This window comes from Peromyscus eremicus, chromosome 5, assembly GCF_949786415.1.
Source record: "Peromyscus eremicus chromosome 5, PerEre_H2_v1, whole genome shotgun sequence".
Classification (NCBI taxonomy): domain Eukaryota; kingdom Metazoa; phylum Chordata; class Mammalia; order Rodentia; family Cricetidae; genus Peromyscus; species Peromyscus eremicus.
In genome coordinates, this window is record NC_081420.1 from 77796377 (window position 1) to 77816103 (window position 19727).

General features: G+C 42.0%; 2 long non-coding RNA genes across 2 annotated transcripts; both read left to right on the forward strand.

Annotated features, from left to right (window-relative positions):
* Positions 1 to 1734: 1734 nt before the first annotated feature.
* LOC131910573 (uncharacterized) lies at positions 1735 to 3891 on the forward strand. Its single transcript, XR_009379163.1, has 2 exons — positions 1735 to 2251; positions 3738 to 3891. It is a non-coding gene; the product is annotated as an uncharacterized LOC131910573 (long non-coding RNA).
* Positions 3892 to 5035: 1144 nt separating this feature from the next.
* On the forward strand, positions 5036 to 12502 carry LOC131910574 (uncharacterized). The gene is made up of 2 exons (XR_009379164.1): positions 5036 to 5220; positions 11866 to 12502. It is a non-coding gene; the product is annotated as an uncharacterized LOC131910574 (long non-coding RNA).
* Positions 12503 to 19727: the final 7225 nt, after the last annotated feature.

Here is a 19727-nt window from a genome sequence, read left to right on the forward strand (position 1 = left end):
GGGGCAGCCTATAAACTCTCCAACTCACCCCTGGTAATGTGCTTCCTCCGCCTTCTAAGGGTTCGCTAGTGGGTATTTTCTAGCTCAGTTGTTAAGATGGCCTCTCACTTAACTTGGAGCTCAATGATTGGATAGGCTGAGTGGCCAGTGATCTCCAGAGACCTACTTGCCATCATCCCTTTCCTACCCCGTCCTGGGTTTAAAGGTGTGCTGCCATGTTTAGCTGTTCCATGGGTGTTGAAAATCCTAACTCAGTACCTCATGCTTGCATGGTAGATGCCAACTGAGCCCCCCCCTTTTTTTTTTTAAAAAAATTCTGTTTTAGAATTTAATATGTAGGGGTACAACTAATACAGGCATCCCAAAGCAAGAAAAGAGTGTGTTTTAAGAAATGAAGCATGCCTCCCGTGTACCCCCATGACATTCTTAAGCGGATAGCCTTTTTTTCTTTGATTAGGTAGCTGAGAGGGGATGGGGGGAGGAAAGGGAGATGATATAATTCTACTTCAATTAAAAACATATATAAAATCTAAGTAAAAATTAAAAAAAAATCTTAAAAAACAAAAAGAAAAAGTGATGCATGGCTGTCCTGGATCTGTCACTGTGGTAGAGGAAGAGAAGACAATAAAAAAGAAGAAGAAGCTGGAAGCTGTGAGTTGAGACTGTGAGCAGAGTTTATTAGTTCTGGGACCCACACAGGACTCATGTTTGCCAGCCTACTGTTCTCCTGTATCATAGGAGATTTATTTGTTCATAGCAATATTAAAATTATAAACTCTGAGATAAAGGACACAGCAGACTTCTTTTCCAAAGAGAAAAGAACTCTCTGTGACAGTTATGATGAGAAAGAATGCAAAGGAAGAGCATTCCCTTCTTAGTTAGGGTTATCCATTGCTGTGAAAAGACACATGACCATGGCAACTCTTCTAAGGGAAACAGTTAATTGAGGGTGACTTGCCTACAGTTTCAGAGGTTCAGTCCATTAAATCGTGAAGGGGAGCATGGCAGCGTGCAAGCAGATGTGGTGCTGGAGTTGAGAGTGCTGCATCTTCTAGGCAACAGGAAGTCGACTGACTGTAATAACACTGAGTGACGCTTGAGAAAGAGATCTCAAAGCCCGCCTCCATGGTGACATATTTCCTCCAACAAGACCGTACTTTCTTCAACAAGGCCACGGCTGCTAAGAGTGCCAGTCCCTTTGGGGGACATTTTCTTTCAAACCACCACAGTTCTCTACAGGGTTTTACACATGTAAAATTAGAAAGTTTCGTCAGACAGAAGGTGTTGACACACCCATTTATGACTCAACTAACATGGATTCTCATTTTGTCCCTCTAGACAATTGATACATTTTACCACCTGGCCTCAGTGAATGGAAATGCACTCATGCTCATAGCTTCTTATAGGTTGTTAGGATATTGTTCATGTCTCTAAGAAGCTAAAGGTGGCTGTTGGCAAAGGAGGGATGTAAGGATTTACTTTGATTGCCTAGCTCATTCTAGATGGTAAAGAGCCACCAACATGGCAGGAGGCTTAGGGGGTTGAAGTTGTAACTCTCAAATTTTCTTAGAATAGTTTAAGTTGATTTGTCAAAACTAATTTTGAAAGTTCCTTTTTAAAACATTCCCTTTGTAAGTATGTTTAGCCTTTCCTAACTTTGCTACTAAGGTCCTGGCCTGAGCTAAAACATCACAATAAGTAAAGGGCACTTGTAAGGGTTCCATATTCCCTAAACAACAGCAACCTCCATGGCAGAGGTAGCCATGGCAAGAGGACAGCAGGCCAGGGCTCCACCTGTGCAGCCCACCTCAATGGAAGCTCAATGGAAGCAGGCCTCAGTTCATCTCTAGTGTTCTGCTAGGTGCTGGGCTTGGGAATGGCTATGGCTCAGTTTGGAATCTTGGCAGCAAAAGTCTTGAATCTTTCCATCCCAGCCACCATGAGTATCAGTCTAGGCTAATCTTTGGGGGGATGAGGGACACAACTCTTTAAGGAATAGGACCTGAACTACAAAATTCTAGATATTTCATTTTGAAAAGTGTTGGGGATAGAATCAGGAGAATGATCCAACTAACTGCATCTATAAGTGATACAGGTTGGAAAGAAGCAGAAGACTATGAATAAGAAGCAAGACCAATGGACCAGAAGCATCAATGACACTGAAAACAAGAGCCCCTAATAATGAGGTGACGAGAGCAAGAAGATTGAGATTAGGGAGGACTACGGAATGTCTGCCTCTCCTGCTTCCTAGGTCAGTGCTCAAGGTGGTGGATGGAGTCCAGGGATTGGTGAAGCAGCATGTACCAATAGGGTCCCCAAAAGAAGGGCTCTGGTGACAACTGAAAAGCCCTGAAATTGAGGGGTTTGAAGGACTCCTAAGCCCAAAGAAGGATCCGAGTTAATGATGGTCTCAGAAATGATGTGACTCAAAACTACAAGGAAAGTCCTTCAGACTCTTAGGGAAAGGCAACTGAAGACGGGGTAGTATAAAGTGAACAGCCACGACCCTCCCTTCTCCCTATAGTCAAATGCTGGCAATTGTAACTCTGCAGATCTTCCCATCAAAAGAGCAATCGGTTTCTTCACCTCCTGAATCTATGTCAGACGTATGATTTGTTTCAGTGGATGTGCAGACCTGAGCAGAAATGATGGTGGATCCATTGGAACTAGGCTAGAAAAGTCTGGAATACTTCTTCTTGTCCAGACACCGTGCAAAGTCTAGTTTAGGGGGGGATGAAATCACACAAAGCAGAAACATCATGTCTCAACCAACATCTTCCCATGCCAGATGAGACTAGAGAAACAGCCCAGAAGAAACAATTTGAAACTGCTCCTCTGTAGAATTCTGAACTGAGTAAACAATTGTTGCTAAGAGACACTAAGTTTAAAGGCATTTTATGTAGAAAAATCTAACAAATCCAAAGATCACAAGGAAGAATAGAAAACAGAGTAATTAAATGGCTGGGGTCTCAAAGGCCACCTCTTTTTAATAATGACACAGATTACACCAGCTCTACAAAGTAGTTACAGTAAATAGATATTTGATGTCATTTCCCCCTTGTCTTACTCTGTTTGTACTGCTATTATAGGCTGTAGTCGGCTGGTTAATTCACAATGCAAAAGGATTAATTTGCCTCAGTTGTCCTGGAGGCTGGAAAGCCTGCATCTGCTGAGGACCATCTTCCTGTTTCATACCACGGCAGAAAGCACCACACAATGAGAGACCCAAGAGAACATGAGAGCTGCAAATAACTGAGCTCCCCTTCGTAACAAACTCACTTCCACAACAGTGAACATCCCCTAGCTGTAACCATGTTAATCCACATAGGAGAACATAGCCCTCAGGAATGAGCTCCATGGAATAGCCTACCCCCCAGCACCGCTGCATTGAGAATTACATCCCCAACACAAAGACTCTGGGGTGTTTCCATCATTACACTCCTTCTCCTATCTGGGGCACTAGGTAGCCATATTATAACAAACAATAACTCGAACTTATACCGATTTGAGGGGCTCTAAATACGTCTTTGGCTACACGGTGTTCTTTAAAATTTAAAATATTCTTATCACTTATCATCTTCCATAAGATTACAGTGTGATTCGAAAGAAAGGAAATACGTTTTATGTAGCAAGATGAAAGGAGTAGATATGTACTTCTTACAGTTCTGGCCACTGGGGGGTTCCTGTCCAGGTGCAGGCAGCCTGGTGGTGAAAGGCTCTGTCTATTTCCACAATAGGCTCAGCCGCTGCCATGTCTGTGGGAATGAAGAAGACCAAGAGGCCTCCCACTCCTGAAAGCCTTTTCGGAAGAGCATCCAGCTTGTCGATGAAGCTTCCTCCACAATGTACCTTCATCTTTACAGACCTCACCTCCCAACATCACTGCCTTGGCAATTACATTGTAGTGTGAGTTTTGGAGGATGACAAATTTTCAAAACATTGCGTTAAGAAGATCAGCGCTTACAGAAATAAATAATGGCAGCACTACCTCTGGTATTTAAAGATTAGACAATAAGGGAACCGTTCTCAACTTATCTTTTTTTTATTGAAAGTAATTTTTATACAATATGTTCTCATCACGTTCCCCCCCACAATGTCTTCCCTAATCCTCCCCACCCTTCCAACTCCATGCCTTTTTTCTCTCTTTAGAAAACAAACAGGCAAATAAAAGCAAACCAGAGTAAAGAAAAAACAAGTAAACAAATAGAAAAAAATGAACAACAACAAAGAAAAAGCATAAGAAACACACACACACACAGAGATACACATATGCACACACATAAACCAATAAAAACACAAAATTGGGAAACCATAATATATAAGCAAGAGATCTTCAGGTTAAAAAGGAAAAGCAAAAACCAAAAACAAACAAACAACAAACAAAACCCAAACAAAGCATTATGAGACAAAACCCTCCAAAAGTATCAATGAGTTCATTTTGTGTTGGCCATTGAATACTGGGCAGGAGGCTTGTCCTTAAGAGTGGTTTGTATATCTAATGAACCTTCATCAGAGAAAACTCATGTTTCCTTTAAGAGCAGTTCATTTGGAGACAGCTTCTGGATTAGGGATGGCAGCTTGTGTCACTTCGCCTCTCAGTGCTAGGACCCTATGCAGCTTGGACGTGTGTAAGTTCTGTGCATGTGACTTCACATATGTGTCAGTTCTGTTCGTCTGGAAGGGCCTGGTTACTTGGTGTCTTCCATTCCCGCTGGCTCTTACAATCATTCTGCCTCCTCTTCACATAGCTCCCTGAGCCCTGAAGGGAGAGTTTTGATGAAGGCATTCCATCTAAAGCTAGTATGCCAATGTCCCCCACTTTCAGCACTTTTCCAGTTGTGGGACTCTGAATTAGTTCTCATCTCCCGAGTGAAGTAACAGCTGCAAAAAGAAGCAAACTGTTTGCTACACATGCATCCTGTAGGGGAGGCCTCAAAACTGCTAAACAAAGAAACCAAATAGGAAGGCTGCAGACAGTGTGATCATATTTGTGCAAATTAAAAATTTGTGTTGACGATTGCTCCTGGCAGCACTGATCTGATCCCGAGAGAATGCTGGGCTTCTTAGACATTTCTGTTTGGAAATTTGTCTTTTTTTTGGCACAAAATGGACTACTGGACAAAGAACTGCCCATATCTTGACTGCTGAAAGTATGAATGCTGTCCTTTCTGGACGAGCAGGATGCAAGGAAAAGTGACTACTGAACTTTGCCAAGACGGGGTAAGATGGTCTTTCAAAATTCCTGCTTCTGAAAATGGTCCATCAGATACTCTAGGCCTGTAGCCAAATTGAGTGCCCCAACGATGCTGGGAAACTTTAGGTGACTGTCCATGCTGCCATCTGTCTCTGTCTACTCTTGCAAGAATTTCAGAAATTGCTTGCTTGCATTTTCTGTTTTCTCAGGTTTCTTCTCAGGTCTTTGATGGAGTTGAAGACTAGATACAGTTAAAATCCTCTCATATCTTAGCTAAGAATATTTTAGAAACTAGAGTTAGATTCTTCAGGATAGGACAGCTATTAGAGTAATCTCAGTAATTTGCCATTTACCTATGATCTGGATATTTCTGGACATTTAGCATGTGTTTCTTGTTTGATGTTGTTCTTGTTGGTTGTAGTTTCATTTTTGTTTATGTTATTACCCTTTGTTTTTCCTAGACAATACTTAAATCATTCTTATTGTATACAGTTTGCATTAGGTTTGGAACCTTCTTATTTAGACAAAAGGAGGAAATGTAGTGGTATTTGCTCCACCCATGACCTTGGGCTATAGGGCCCGAAGGATTTGGTGCTTCTTGCTATTGTATGTGACCTCTTGTTTTTTTTTTTTTTGTTTTTGTTTTTGTTTTTGTTTTTGTTTTTGTTTTTCGAGACAGGGTTTCTCTGTGTAGCTTTGCGCCTTTCCTGGGACTCACTTGGTAGCCCAGGTTGGCCTCGAACTCGCAGAGATCCACCTGGCTCTGCCTCCCGAGTGCTGGGATTAAAGGCGTGCACCATCACCGCCTGGCTGTATGTGACCTCTTAAAAGGAAAGAGAGAAGGGTCACAAGCCCCTTCTCCCTGCTTCCTGGTATGATCGAACTGCTAGGTGGAGTTGCTCCTGGTCAAATTAGAAGATGACTTCAGCTGTCGACTCTGTTCTGTATTCATGAATGTATTTTCTTATTTTACTCTAATAGATTTCCCTAGTACTCCTTAGAAAAATTTTGTGTTGACAGTGTACATTCATGATTGAGGTCAAGGCTCAGGGAGAGACCAAAAGCAAGTGGCTATGAAGAAATGTAAGGAAACATCTACATCTACTGCTGTCACTGTCCTGTGTTTAAATAACTGTGTTTCATTACCAAAATCCAAACTGAAGATGTTATTTGTAGTATGAAAAAGTCAGTTTACATTGTATAGTGATTTTCAAAGTTTAGTTAGTAGCAGAATCTTTTGGGATATTAAAATTCAGCTATTTATCTTGCAGATTCAGTTACTGCCATCTGGGTGTTGGGCACATGGATCAGGAGGCTGCATCTTCACCATCAACTGAGGGATTGTTCTATGTGCAGGTGGCCAGATAATAGACTTGGGACTAGGGACCCCCTGAATAGAATCCAGAAGCTGGGAAACCCCCCCTGAGTGAAAACTCACTCAGATTTTCCACTTTAAGGAAGTTTGCAAACATGACTGTAGGCACAACAACACTTGGTTATTCAACTTTGTAGAATTTTCAGGTTCAGGAGCAGCCATACCTCAACAAGCCTTTGATCCCTGGATTGACGAGTTGTTAGGAAGCCATGAGCTGTGGAGAGCATGTGAGGCAACACTGAGACAAGGGATATCTCACAGGGGTCTCATTTACCTCAGGACCACAGTTGGTCAAAGCCAGGATCTGGAGTGTTCTTGCAAGATGTCTGTTGTGGAGGGAAAGCCAATGAGGCAGCCCTGAGAAGCATCTCTGGTCCAGGACTTTACATTTTAGTCTGTGAATGCTCTCTCTCTCTCTCTCTCTCTCTCTCTCTCTCTCTCTCTCTCCCTCTCCTCTCTCTTCAGCAGCAAGCTCTTCCATTTTCCTAAGAGAAGCAACTGGCAGGGATGTACAGAGGATGTACACCCTGAGGAACTCCCTCAGGGTGGAAGACAGGAAGGAGGTCTCAAGCTGTGCTCTGAGAGGAAGCAAAACAGTGAACCTGTGAAGAGGAGGGCCAAGTCAGTGAAGTTGGGGGTGGAGGACCCATCATTCCAGAGACGAGATTCAGTGAGATTCAGGTGGGGTGGTCACCCGCCCTACCAGTACTGAATTGTTACATTTTTAGTGGTCTAAGTGAAGGTGGATCCTGGAATGTAGGTAGATTAGGAAAGCAGTACCCTATAAGAGAGGTGACTTCTATAGGTTTGCTTCCTGCACACACACACACACACACACACACACACACACACACACACACACATTTCCTCATTCCACCCCCAAACTCCTCTTCCTGGAACTTTGCAGCTGTTACAAAGAGTGCTAAGAGCTGCTAGGAGAAACTGCTCTGGGAGAGTTTGGTGGTATTTGGGTGAGACCCATGGTGATATTTTCTTTGTGCTCTAACAAACTGAAGACCAGAGGGTGGAGCCAGCCATTAGTTAACCATAGAGGTCTGTAGGTCTGTATAGACAAGAGACAGGAAGTGATATGACTGGGCAGAGAGAGAAATATAAGTCGGGCAGAGACAGGAGCTTGGCTCCTTTTTTGGCAGGAGGATTCTGAGAGGTAAGAGGTGACGGTGGCTGCTCCTTTACTTCTCTGATCTTTCAGCATTTACCCTGATATCTGACTCCAGGTTTTTATTATTAAGGGCAATTAGAATTTGTGCTACAGAGATTTCTTAAGGAGAAGGGGAGGAAAGCAGTGAAGGGAGGGAGCCAGGCCTCTCCCACCCAGCCTAAGCTCAGCTGTGTGCTCCAGAGCAGGCTGAGTTTCCCTTTCTGCACTGTCCCAGTCTGAAGCTGCGCTTTCTCTGCAGCTGTGGCTTGTTTCTCCTCTTTCTCCTGCTCATTATCCCACTGTGGAGTTCGTTTGCATTCCTCAGTCTGTTGCTTTCTTTTTCTCCACATTGCTCTTCTTTCTAGCACAACAAACTCTGCAGGCTCCTAGACAACCACCCTGCACCCCAAGACCCTGGTAACATAAGGAGTAGAGGCTTCTGAGCTCCTTGGGCTCTTCGTTCCGAGGAACATTTAGCTCCTGTCTCAGAGTGATTCTCCTGAAGGATCAGCCAGGTGAAATGACTGTGCAGTAGTGTGTACAATCTGCCTAAGAAGCAGCTCAGGGACAGCTCATGCTGACGGTGCAGCATCACAGAAATGGGTGTAGGACTTAGCCTTCTAAGGCTGGTCACCAGCCACTCCACAGCTCCTTTCCCAGGGAGCTAGTCAAGCCTACCACAAAGTCCTCAAGTACATCAAGCCAGAGCAGCATAGTTCCACCCTGGAGCCTCTCAAAAGAAGAGGTCAACACAATTTGGGGGTATCTTTGAATTAATGAGCTTACTAGGGATGCAATAAGAACAGGATATCTCAAGAACATAGATGTTTGTTTTGCTCTGTGGCTCTGTGGGTAGAAGCCAGGGTCTCACACATTCTAGGTAAGTGCTTTACACTCATTACATCTCCTAGCCTTCAAGAATACTTTCTTGAACATAGAAGCATGTTTGACAGTGAGGGTTCTGGAGGTTCATGATACAAGTTTAAGACATATTTCAAAGAATCTTGAATAGCAATCTATTGTCAACACTGAAAAGCCTTTCACTCTCAAATCCAATATTCAACTCTTCAGTGTTACACTAGGGTTATTACAGTAACTATATCAAATCATTATAAAAATGTGAGTTTCAGTTGGGGCATTTAATTACTGCTTCAAATTCTGTACTTTTTGCTTTCTAACTAATGCTTACTATTATGATGAATTTCACTAAAGTGTCCATGGTTTGTATTTGTTCTCTACCTCTTTTGCTACTTGGACCCTTAAAACTTTGATTTTTTCAAATATTTTCGTTTTTTTTTTCCAAATAGTTTTATAATGTTAATTCTTAACACTGTTTAAGTCTCTTAGGTGACCCATTGGTTTAAACAACTTCTCTCTCTCTCTCTCTCTCTCTCTCTCTCTCTCTCTCTCTCTCAAATGTAAGTTTCAAGCCTACAATGTAAATTGGCTTCTGAAGGTTGTAGAATGTCAAGCTTGGCATCTAAGAGCATCAGAAAGGATTACTTCAACCTTAGTATGTTTTGAAAATGTTTTTCTTCTCTACATGTCTTTGTGAGTAGTTGAACTCCTCATTTTCTATTCGACCAAAGTAGCAAAGAGCTGTCTCAGTGATTCTCATGCACAGTAAGTTGAGAGGAACAGGGCTGTGATTTCTCAGAGCTGGTGATGAGACACAGAGCAGCAGCGTCTAAGGCTCACCAGGGAGTTGCTGAGCCTTTTAAACTACTGACCTCGCCATTCCATGTGCTGGTCCCAGTCTACCTCTGACTATAGACACCAGCCACACATTCCTCTAGCCTTTCCCCTCCCTCCCTTTCTCTCTCCCCCCCTCCCTCCCTCCATCCCTCCCTTCCTTTCTTCCTTTTTTTGAGTCAGGGTCTTATGTTCCCTGGTAATTTGCTATGTAACCATAGATGACCTTGAACTCCTGATCCTCCTACTTCTGAGCCCTCCCATATGTGGAGATTACAGACATGCACAATGCACAACCACTGGACATTTTTGGAGATGGAATGAACAAGAGTAGAAGGCATACTTTTCCAGCTCTTATTTCATTAGAAATGTGATTTAAAAATAAATGACATTCCAGGTGGCCACAGCCATCCAACTTTGTTTTTGAAAGGTATGTTTCATTCCTCTCAGGACTAGTAGGCTTATTTTTCTTAACAGAATAAAGGAAAGTTACCATTGCATTGAGCACATGCTTTTCCGAATGTTCTGAAGTGCAAGGCCTGGTGCAATTCTTGCCATTCATGTCATCGCATTGGCCAGTACTAGTCAGGGCACATGGCAGCCTCGGGTAGAAGGAGAAAACTGGCAGGCTTTGCTGGCTTAGGAGAGCTACGTGCTTTGTTGGATTAGTCATGCAGGCCCTCTTGGGAGATGGAAGGACTGTTAAAACTTTTAGTTAATGCTTCTCACAGTACGTGGAACCCGAAATGTGTCACTCAATGTTCAGTACTAACTTTCCATAGCAGACAGCCTTGTCTAGCAGCAAGCCCAGTCTACTCCTTGGATGTTTTCATCACATGTGTACAGGGATGCCATTAGTCTGCTTTTGCGGGTTAGAAATCCCTTCTCCTGGTGCTGTACTTCAGCTTATCACAGAGTGATCATGGCTGCTCCCAACTCCAAGACTCAGAATAAAATCCAGCATTCCTCAGGTACCACCATTTTTCTGCTCACTGGTGAGGCTGGAGACATAGCTCAGTAGTAGGGTGCCTGACAAGCATAAAGTTTGAACTCCAGGACTGCAAAAATTTGGTGTGGTGGTTCACATCTTTGGGAGGTAGAATCAGGAGGATCAGAAGTTCAAGGTCATCCTCAGTTGTAAATGAATCCAAGGCGAGACTCAGCTACATGATACCCACCCCAATACAACAAGCAAACAAAAGCAAGACTGAAATAGACTATCATGATATAGATCAAAGAATATGAATGCACCATTTGTGGATGTAGAATATTAACTGCAAAATGGTTAGAAAGCCTGGCTCATTCCAGTACTGCTGCAGATAGTAACTGTACATTCTGCAGTGAGTAGAGACCGCTCTCCCGGGAGCCTGCCTTGACTCTGGAACTGCCAGTGCATAGAGATCAGTTTTTCAGTTTGTAAATGAAGTCTCAGAAAGCTCAGATATGTGTCACACAGCAAGGCAGGAAGAAGTCTAGCCACTGGTCTCTCCACCCCATGAATTCACGCTCCTCTTTCCCACCTATCAATATCCTGAAGCCCATGTTTGTGTGTTGGGAAATATCTTCAGAGTTGGCATTAGGGAGAAACAAAGAGCTTTGGTAAGAAGAGACCGAAGCATCCTCTTGGGCTTTGTATTCTGGCCTGGAGGCCGTGTTCCTGATTTCACAATGGCTCTTGGACATGCAGGTGATGACATCATGGACATCTTTCATCCTGCACTCTGGTTTGCATTTGCTTCCATTTGAGGCCAATAAGGGTTAAATGTCCAATCTTCAGACTTTCCATTTTTAGCAATAAAGACCAAGTTTTATAATGTCTGTTTTGTTCAAACTCTTCCCTGAAGTGATCCAATAGCCAGCACATATGGAAAACTGAAATTGTCTGAATCAATTGCTAAAAGAGACTGATGGGAATCTTATAATCATCAGAAAAAAAAAAACATTAAATTATTGGTTGTGGCTTTTCAGAGCTGTTCAGATAAACTACTTGTTAAGCCTCTGTACACGTGGAAGCCAAATTATGGCCCTGCCAAAGGTCAGAAGAGTAAAGCTGGACAGTTTGGGGCTGTTTTCCAAAGGAACCCAGCAGTGTGAAGCCATGAGTGCATGTGACATGAAAAAAGTCTCTGCATATGTGTTGTGGCTGTGAAAACTGTGTTTTGGCAAGCTAAGCTTCTTCTAAAGCCATTGTTTGTGACAGTATGACCAAGGAGTGTCCATCCATTACATTTTATCTAGCAGCTGTTCATATCTGGTAATAAGGCAGGCTAGTGCAGTGGTTTGGAGTAGGAAGGAAGCTGAGTTGTTCAAACGAGGTATAACCACATAGAATGTAGAGAAAACATCTCCTCCCCCCTTTTTTTTTTTGCTAATTTTAATCTGAACATCTCCCTTCTTTTTTTTGTTGCTAATTTTAATCTAATTCCTTTGTTTTCTAAACAGGAAGAAATTTGTTGTCCTCCGCTTAAACCCCAGCTACCCAAATCTGCTAGTTACATTAGAACCTTGTTCCCAAATGATACCTCCTGTGATGGTTAAAGTTGGTTGTCACTTGGAGCATTCTGAGACACACTCGAAGAGTTGAGATCTGCTTCTGCATGTGTCTGTGAAGGAATTTCCAGAGAAAATCGGGACGTGGCTCAGGAAGGAGTGAGGTGATTCTGTCCTGTGGGCAGTATACGTGGATGGAGCTAGCAGATATGGAAAGAATGGAAAAGCTCTCTCAGGAACACAAGTTCTGGTCCCCTGTATCGGGGTCCGGGTCTGCTGCTCCATCACCCATAGACACCTGACATGAGTGTCTAGCATGGTCTCGGACTCCTGATCCCATCCCCAGCTTTCAGGCATCATCATCTGTTGAGGCTGAGTCTCCAGCCCCATTTCTTCTGAGGTTTCTTTCCTGCTTCTTGAACTGAGCTGTAGTGCTTTCCCCTAGATCTCCAGCCTACAGCTGGCCCTGTAGGACTCCTCAGCCTCTGGGAGTATAGGCCAGTCTCATCAAGATGCTGGTTTGGGTGGATCTAGGAGGAATTGGGGGCGGGGAAGACATTGTATTAAATAAAAAAATGTTACAAAGAGACCCATTTGTCTTTCTGCACTACACTGGATCTGTTCCTAGGGAAACCTCTAATACATCCTCATCTGATGTCCAGTGACTTTAGAGCATATTGTCACCAGCTTGGGGCCAGGCCTTGGGATCCTGTAATAATACTCAGTCAATCCCTAGCATACAGCAGGCATTTGGTGCATAGTATTCAGATGGAATCAAGTTCATGTCAATTTTGTTATAAACACACAGGCACATTTCTTTTTTCACCATCAGTATGTTGCTTGTGGTAACATGGATTTCCCACCAGATAATTTTACCGAGAATTCTGCATAAATGAAAGGTTTGGACATGAAAAATATGTTACCATATAACATTTCACTTTCAGGAAATTATTGTTAAATAAAGTAGTTGCTGCACTGCCCATCCAAAAATTTAGTATCATATACCAGCCTTTCTGCTCCCTTGGCAATGAGTAATGGTCCCCAAAATAACGCAGATCGCTTCTTTCCCCTGCTTCCATTTTAGCTCTTAAAATGCACTTCTGTTCACAGTAATCTTTTTATTATGTAAGTTTGCTTAGTATCCAAGAGTTGCCTTGAGGCTGTGCCCATAAAATGCAATTTATTTTCCCCCAGAGGAGGGGAAATTTGGCTTCTCCAAGTCACTTTTATTCTCATGGCCAGCCTTCATTTTTCTCTGTTCCACCCTTGGAGTATAGCATGACTCCATGGTGGCAGCTGATCCTTGTGGTGATATATTGTGTATCAAATAAAGCTTGCCTGAGGACCAGAGGACAACAAGCCACTAGATTAAACATAGAGGCCAGGCAGTGGTGGCACACACCTTTAATCCTAGCACCCAGGAGGCAGAGATCCGTCTGGATCTCTGTGAGTTCAAAGCCACCCTGGACTATGTGAGATTGATTCGTCTAGGAGAGAAACAGAGCCAGGGAGTGGTGGCACACACCTGTAATCCTGGTACTTGGGAGTCACAAGCCTTTAATCTCAGCACTAGGAAGGAAGTGATATGGCTGGATGGAGAAAGGTATATAAGGCGTGAGGAGACAGGAACTAAGACTTTTCAGCTGAGCCTTTTGGCTAACTACTCAAGAGGCATTCAGTCAGAGGATTTGTGGAGACAGGATCTCACCTTCCATTCGGCCTGAGGATTCGGTAGTGTGAGAAGTTTCTCTAGTGGCTTGTTCCTTTGTCTCTCTGATCTTTCAGCATTTACCCCAATATCTGGCTCCGTTTTTTTTTAATTATTATTATGAGACCATTTAGAATTCATGCAGTAGATCCTGATGCCATCTACAGCCCAGATTCTTCAGTTGTAGGTTTAGACCACATATGGCAGCTGAACATGAGTGTGGTGAAAAACTTGACAATAGCAAACCGCACTTGAGAGTGCAAGAGAACAGAAGACTTCTGCCTAAGGAAAAATGAATTCCTTCAAATTAGTTTAAGATCGCATGTGTGACTCTGGACGGCATTTAGAACTGTGTCTGGGCAAATGTGCTCCCAGAGTTTTCATGTTTATTTGCATCCCTCTTCTTCTCTCTTTGTTACTCCTCCTCCACCCAGTGTTGAGGAGTGAACCTGGGCCCTGTAGTGGAAAACTGCTCTACCGCTGAGCTCTAAGAGCCCTGGCTTTAACTGCTGTTCTGAGTATTAAAAGCTTAAGGCATTTCATTATACATAATTAAGAACATTCCACAGTGATAGTTGAAAAAACTTGAGAATACACATTAGCAATCATGAGTGCATAAACAATTAAGTGTTTGGTTGTAAATTCATAAATTATTGAGTCCATACTGTATTTTCAGAAAATGTTTTTTTCTGGGGCAAGTTAGCCAATCCCTTGCTCTCACACAGGAAGCTCACTTCTCAGGACTCCTCTAAGAGGGCAGAGGAGAGCATGGCCCCTTCACCAGCTCCGGCAGTGCTGGTTAGTGACTGGTTGCCTGCTTTCTCCTGGGCTCCTAAACTGGAGATGGGTCATCTGGGTCTGCTGGGAACACCAAAAACGGAAGTCACAAGCACCAGGAAATTCAACATTTCACAGCTTCTTCCTCCATTGTAGCCTGGTATCAGGTGACTGTTAGGAACGCTGTAGTCATTGAAACTGTAGATATTTTTATTGACGCTCACAGTATTCAAAGTTTCTTTGTCATTAATGTTTCTGTCTCATCTCTGGCCATGTTGACTCTTGTTGTTTATTGGTCCTACTTAGTTTGTGCTTCTCCCACGGAAGTGTTTTTTCTCTCCTGTAGTGTCTCTCCCAGGTCTTCCCATTCTCCTCTTTGAATGTCCCATTTGACTTTTCTTCATGATCTCATGGTGTCCTTCATTTCTCAAAATGGCTGTTGTAGTTTCTGATTCTTCATTTCACTGGGATTGGTCCTTTATTAGAATTACCTTCTCTAGTTATCTAAGTCTCTTTTTTTTTTTTTTTCGAGACAGGGTTTCTCTGTTTAGCTTTGCGCCTCTCCTGGAACTCACTTGGTAGCCCAGGCTGGCCTCGAACTCACAGAGATCCGCCTGGCTCTGCCTCCCGAGTGCTGGGATTAAAGGCGTGCGCCACCACTGCCCAGCCTAAGTCTCTTTTTATGCCTGATAAACATGTAGCTTGTCTGCATAAGCTTTTAAAAAATACTTTATAGTTTTAGTTTTCTCTCTGTAACTTCTATTTTCCTCAAAGTCCAATTATCTAGAGTTTTAATGATGTTGTGTGTCCTTCAAAAGGGCCTAGGTTTTTAATTTTTGTTTATTTTTTCATTTGTTTGAGACAATGTCTCACAACGCCGCCCTGGCTGGACTGGAGCTCCCTACGCAGCTCATGCTGGCTTCGAACTTAAAGAGATCTGCAGTGTTGTGATGAAAAGAATGTGCCAACATACTTGTCTAAAATGACTAGTTTTGAATATATTTCATTGCTTCTTTACTGCTTTTTCACATTTTTTTTTCCAGAAACATATTTTGTACATAGTTGTTTAAAATTCTGACAATCAGAATCATGTGTCATGAGAGTTGTGCATTGTTTCTCTTTACTTACATAACTTCAGTGGCTTGTTTCATTATATACTTTGAACTTTTACTTAAAAACTCAAAAGCTGAGAGTAATGGTATTGTTACCAAAATAGGTATGACTGTAATATTAGGAAAGTTGTTAATATTATTGCAGTTATTGATAGTATCTCTAAAAAACAAACAAACAAACAAAAACAAAACCCTAATGCCTGCCAGGTGCTATGGTTACATTTGTTTCAGAATGATGACACCATCATTTGTAATGGTCACATCGCCTTTTCTATCTTGAATCATTTTGCCTGTTCCTTTAGGTCCAAGGCTTGCTCTAATGGCATCAGCAACCTCTTTGTCTGAGAAATATTGCTAAGGCAGATCCAGGCTGGCTTGTTGATTTCCTGGTAGGCACCTTTCCCTCTGCTGGCTGGTCCTGGCTGTGTGGCAGGAGCCCAGCTTCTGGGAGATAAATTCTCCAGCACGGCAACCTTGGCAATGTCTGCACAGGCTCAGGAGGACGATGGAGGTGATTCCTGCCCTCCTCCATAAACCTTCCAGAAAGCTGCACCAGTGGAGGAGCCATTAAATAATACACTTAATGTAAAAATACATTAAATAATACACTTAATGTAAAAAATTCCCACTTGGTTAATTTTCTGTGTAATGTTAAAATTCACATACAGAGTATGTAAATCATAGGCATATAAATGCTTTGGGCAGGTGCATTGTTGTGTTTTATGTGAGTAGTTTTCAATACAAATAAGAATAATATATAAGTAATATATAATGTTAAAGTTCACACATGTTCTATACTTTGGAACCTGAAAAAAGTTTTACATATTCGTCACAGAATGCACTAGCTTTCCTAAATATAAATATAAGATCATAATCTTTAATACTTTTCTACCATAAATGTGACCGGAGGTGATTTTTAGGTTATTTGTTCATTTCAAATTTCTAACATGACTAAATATTTTAAGGAGTTGGGACAAACATGATTAATATAAATGTAGTTTCCTTCCAAAGATGACGTGAAGTGTGTGGTTTGCATGATTCCCAGATAAGTGTGATAACATATTTGGTTGTGTCTGTTGCTGTTAATTTGTGTTTTTTTTTTTTGTTTGTTTGTTTTTGAGACAGGGTTTCTCTGTGTAGTTTTGCTGCCTGTCCTGGATCTTGCTCTGTAGCCCAGGCTGGCCTTGAACTCACAGAGATTTGCCTGGCTCTGCCTCCTGAGTGCTGGGATTAAAGACATGTGCCACTACCTCCTGGCTTTCTTTCTTTCTTTCTTTCTTTCTTTCTTTCTTTCTTTCTTTCTTTCTTTCTTTCTTTCTTTCTTTCTTTCTTTTTGTTGATAAGTCTTAAGTGAGACCAAATTATTGATTTCCATGAGATTATTATACTAAAACTGTTACCATAGCAGAGTAAGCTTGGTGGCTGTCAGTAACTAGTGTATTTGGCTTCTGGTAAAGAAAGTCTCAGTTTGTTTTCTTCCCTTTGCCCTTATTTTTGTATTTTTGACACTATAACTAGTACTCAGAAACTGCCATTGCTTTACTGACAGCATCGCCTTCTTTCCCTGACCCCACAGGAACAAAAACAAGATGGATGGGAGCTTGTGCCCACCTTGACTCCATGTCAATCTCTATCAACTTAGATCAGACTCCTTGCTTGACTCTGCTTAATCTTGATAATTGCTCAAGGACTGCCTTTCCAACTGCTGTGCCTCAGAGATAAGTCTATGCCCTATACCCATAGTCAGCTTGGATTTCAGAAACAGCCAAACTTTAAAGGGCAAACCACCCTATCAGATGAAGGCAAACTGCTACCATGATGAGGCTTCACCCCTGAGCAAATAATGACCCTCTGAGAAACTCCTTATCCACCTCAAGCAGTAAAGACTTCTTTGGACCACCTTGCAGAATCAGAAGGAACTATTGACTAGAACTACTTCATCATGCATCTCTGCTGCTCTTTTGTTCAAGCCTACAACTCTTGTCAGTACCTCAAAGACAGACTTGGAGGTAACTAGACTCTTTAATATATTCCTTTTCCCAATGTGAACATACTGAATAAGTTTGCTTTCTCTGCTTTTTGCCATTACTCATTTCTTTGATTGGAATTTTGGGATATGTAGCCAAGCCTAACCTGTTGGAACTGTCAGAGCCTGGGATTTTGCCTCTAAACTCAGTTCCAGCACCAGTCAGTGTTTGTAGCTTAATATGAGAAACAAATAATGAGATTTTCACAATGTCTTGTGCCTTTTTGACAACTTCTGTGAGGTTTTTGAAGTTATGGGCAGTAATGAGGCTTTTGATGTTTAGTAAATATAATTAATTTATGTGGCAATCACCTCCCAGTTATTTAAGTGGTCAGAAATGCAATGGAAGAATGTGTGCTTGACATTCTTAATCAGAGTGTCACCTGAAATAAATTAAAACATGGTGCTAGTATTCTTTCTGTAAAACAAACAAACAAAACACAAAGATTTATTTTATCTCTTAGTTATATGTATGCATCTATGCATGTGTATGGTTATATGTATGTCAGTACAGGTGTCCAGAGAAGCCAGAAGGGGCAGAAGATCTCCTGGAACTACAGTCACAAGCACTTGTAACTGAGATGTGTTCTGGGAACCAAACTTGGGTCATCTGGAAGAGCAATATGTGCTCTTAAGCACTGAGCCATCTTTCCAGTCGATTTTAACATTTCTTGGATAAATTTTCCAGTGTATGAAGTGTTTCTGTTCTAATTACACAATAGAGAAAGTCATCAGCAGGAAAAACAAGAAATTCATTGTGCCCCTTTTCTGTTGCTGACCCCCTCACAGAGAAGGAACATCGGGCTCTAAATGGGCAATGTTTTTACTGGATATAAACTGAATTTTGAAATTTTCTGAGTTCGTAAGCAAGATTGGTCCACCCATCATGTTTGCGGTAGAACCATCACCAGGGAAACATCCACAGAAAAGTACTTTTCCACAGGACTCTTCTCTATTTTATCAGGGCCTGGTGCCCTAGACGGGTGGCTCAGTTTCATTTTAGCCATAAAATCTATGCAGCTAATGGCAGCAGTCTCGTTGATCTGTATTGGATATGAGATCACAACCGCCAAGAATTGTGTTTGGTATTTAAATAGACAGAGGTTATGTTTCCTTTCTGAAAGTTGAAATTCTATATATGTGTTTATTTGTTCAGCGTTTAATGCAACAGAGGTTTCCAGCCTTAACTCTGCTCCAGGACTAGTGTTTGGTGCCGAGGACCAGAAAGTGAACATAATTCTATACTTTCCTTGTCTCTCCCCGGCCAAAGGCTATTGACACACTAAATAAAAAAGGCACCCCATGCCAATTGTCTGTAAGGAATGATGATCACTTTTTTCACAGTGTGCCCACCTTCACCAGACCCCACTCAGGCTGTCAGGTGATATTAATTTCAGTAAGATCTGAAAGTGGACCAGGCTCCAAACCCAGCTAGAGTATAAAGAACCCCTCTGCCGTGCCATTCTATTTATGGAAAAGTCCTTGTTATTGTTGGAAAATGTCCTTACCTCATTAAAAATTATACCCAATTCCATCATGAAGCTGCACTAGACTTTCATTAATCCTGCTTTGGGCTCACAATAAAAACAGGGGGCCAGGACTGAGGTGAGTGAATGGGAGCTAGAGTTTTTTTCTTTCCTGATCAATAAAGATCAAGTCAAATGTGTGTGTTTACTGAGGGATTGACTTCATCAGTTAGGAGTATCTACGTGTTGGAAGTGTAACAGGCTGCAGCCACACTCACCAAGGCTGAAGCTCATGTCAGGCCCACGACAATCAATGACTCCAGCAACACTACAGACTCCCACCTCCTGGATACAATGTGTGATGAAATGTGTTTTGAAGGGCTAGACTCTAAAGGAATGTCTTATCTCTACAAAGGGCAAGCCGCCTCCTTGGCTTCTTGTCATTATTTTTGAAATGCTTTTATGAAATTAAGATTATAAAAATAGACTATTTAGTTGCAAGTTTATGCTACGCTATATCAAATATTTCTTTCTAAAAAGCTGTTTTTCCCTTATGAGAGCCATGCCAAGTCTTAATTATTGCCCACAAAGAAGATCAACGATGCTAAAACTTGCTGCATTTAGATCAGGAAGCAGCTTTTTCTGGATGTGTGATGCTAACTTTTGAACATTCTTAAGAGAGTGGGAAAAGTGAAGCAAAGGGTGATGGGAAAATGGCAACCTGT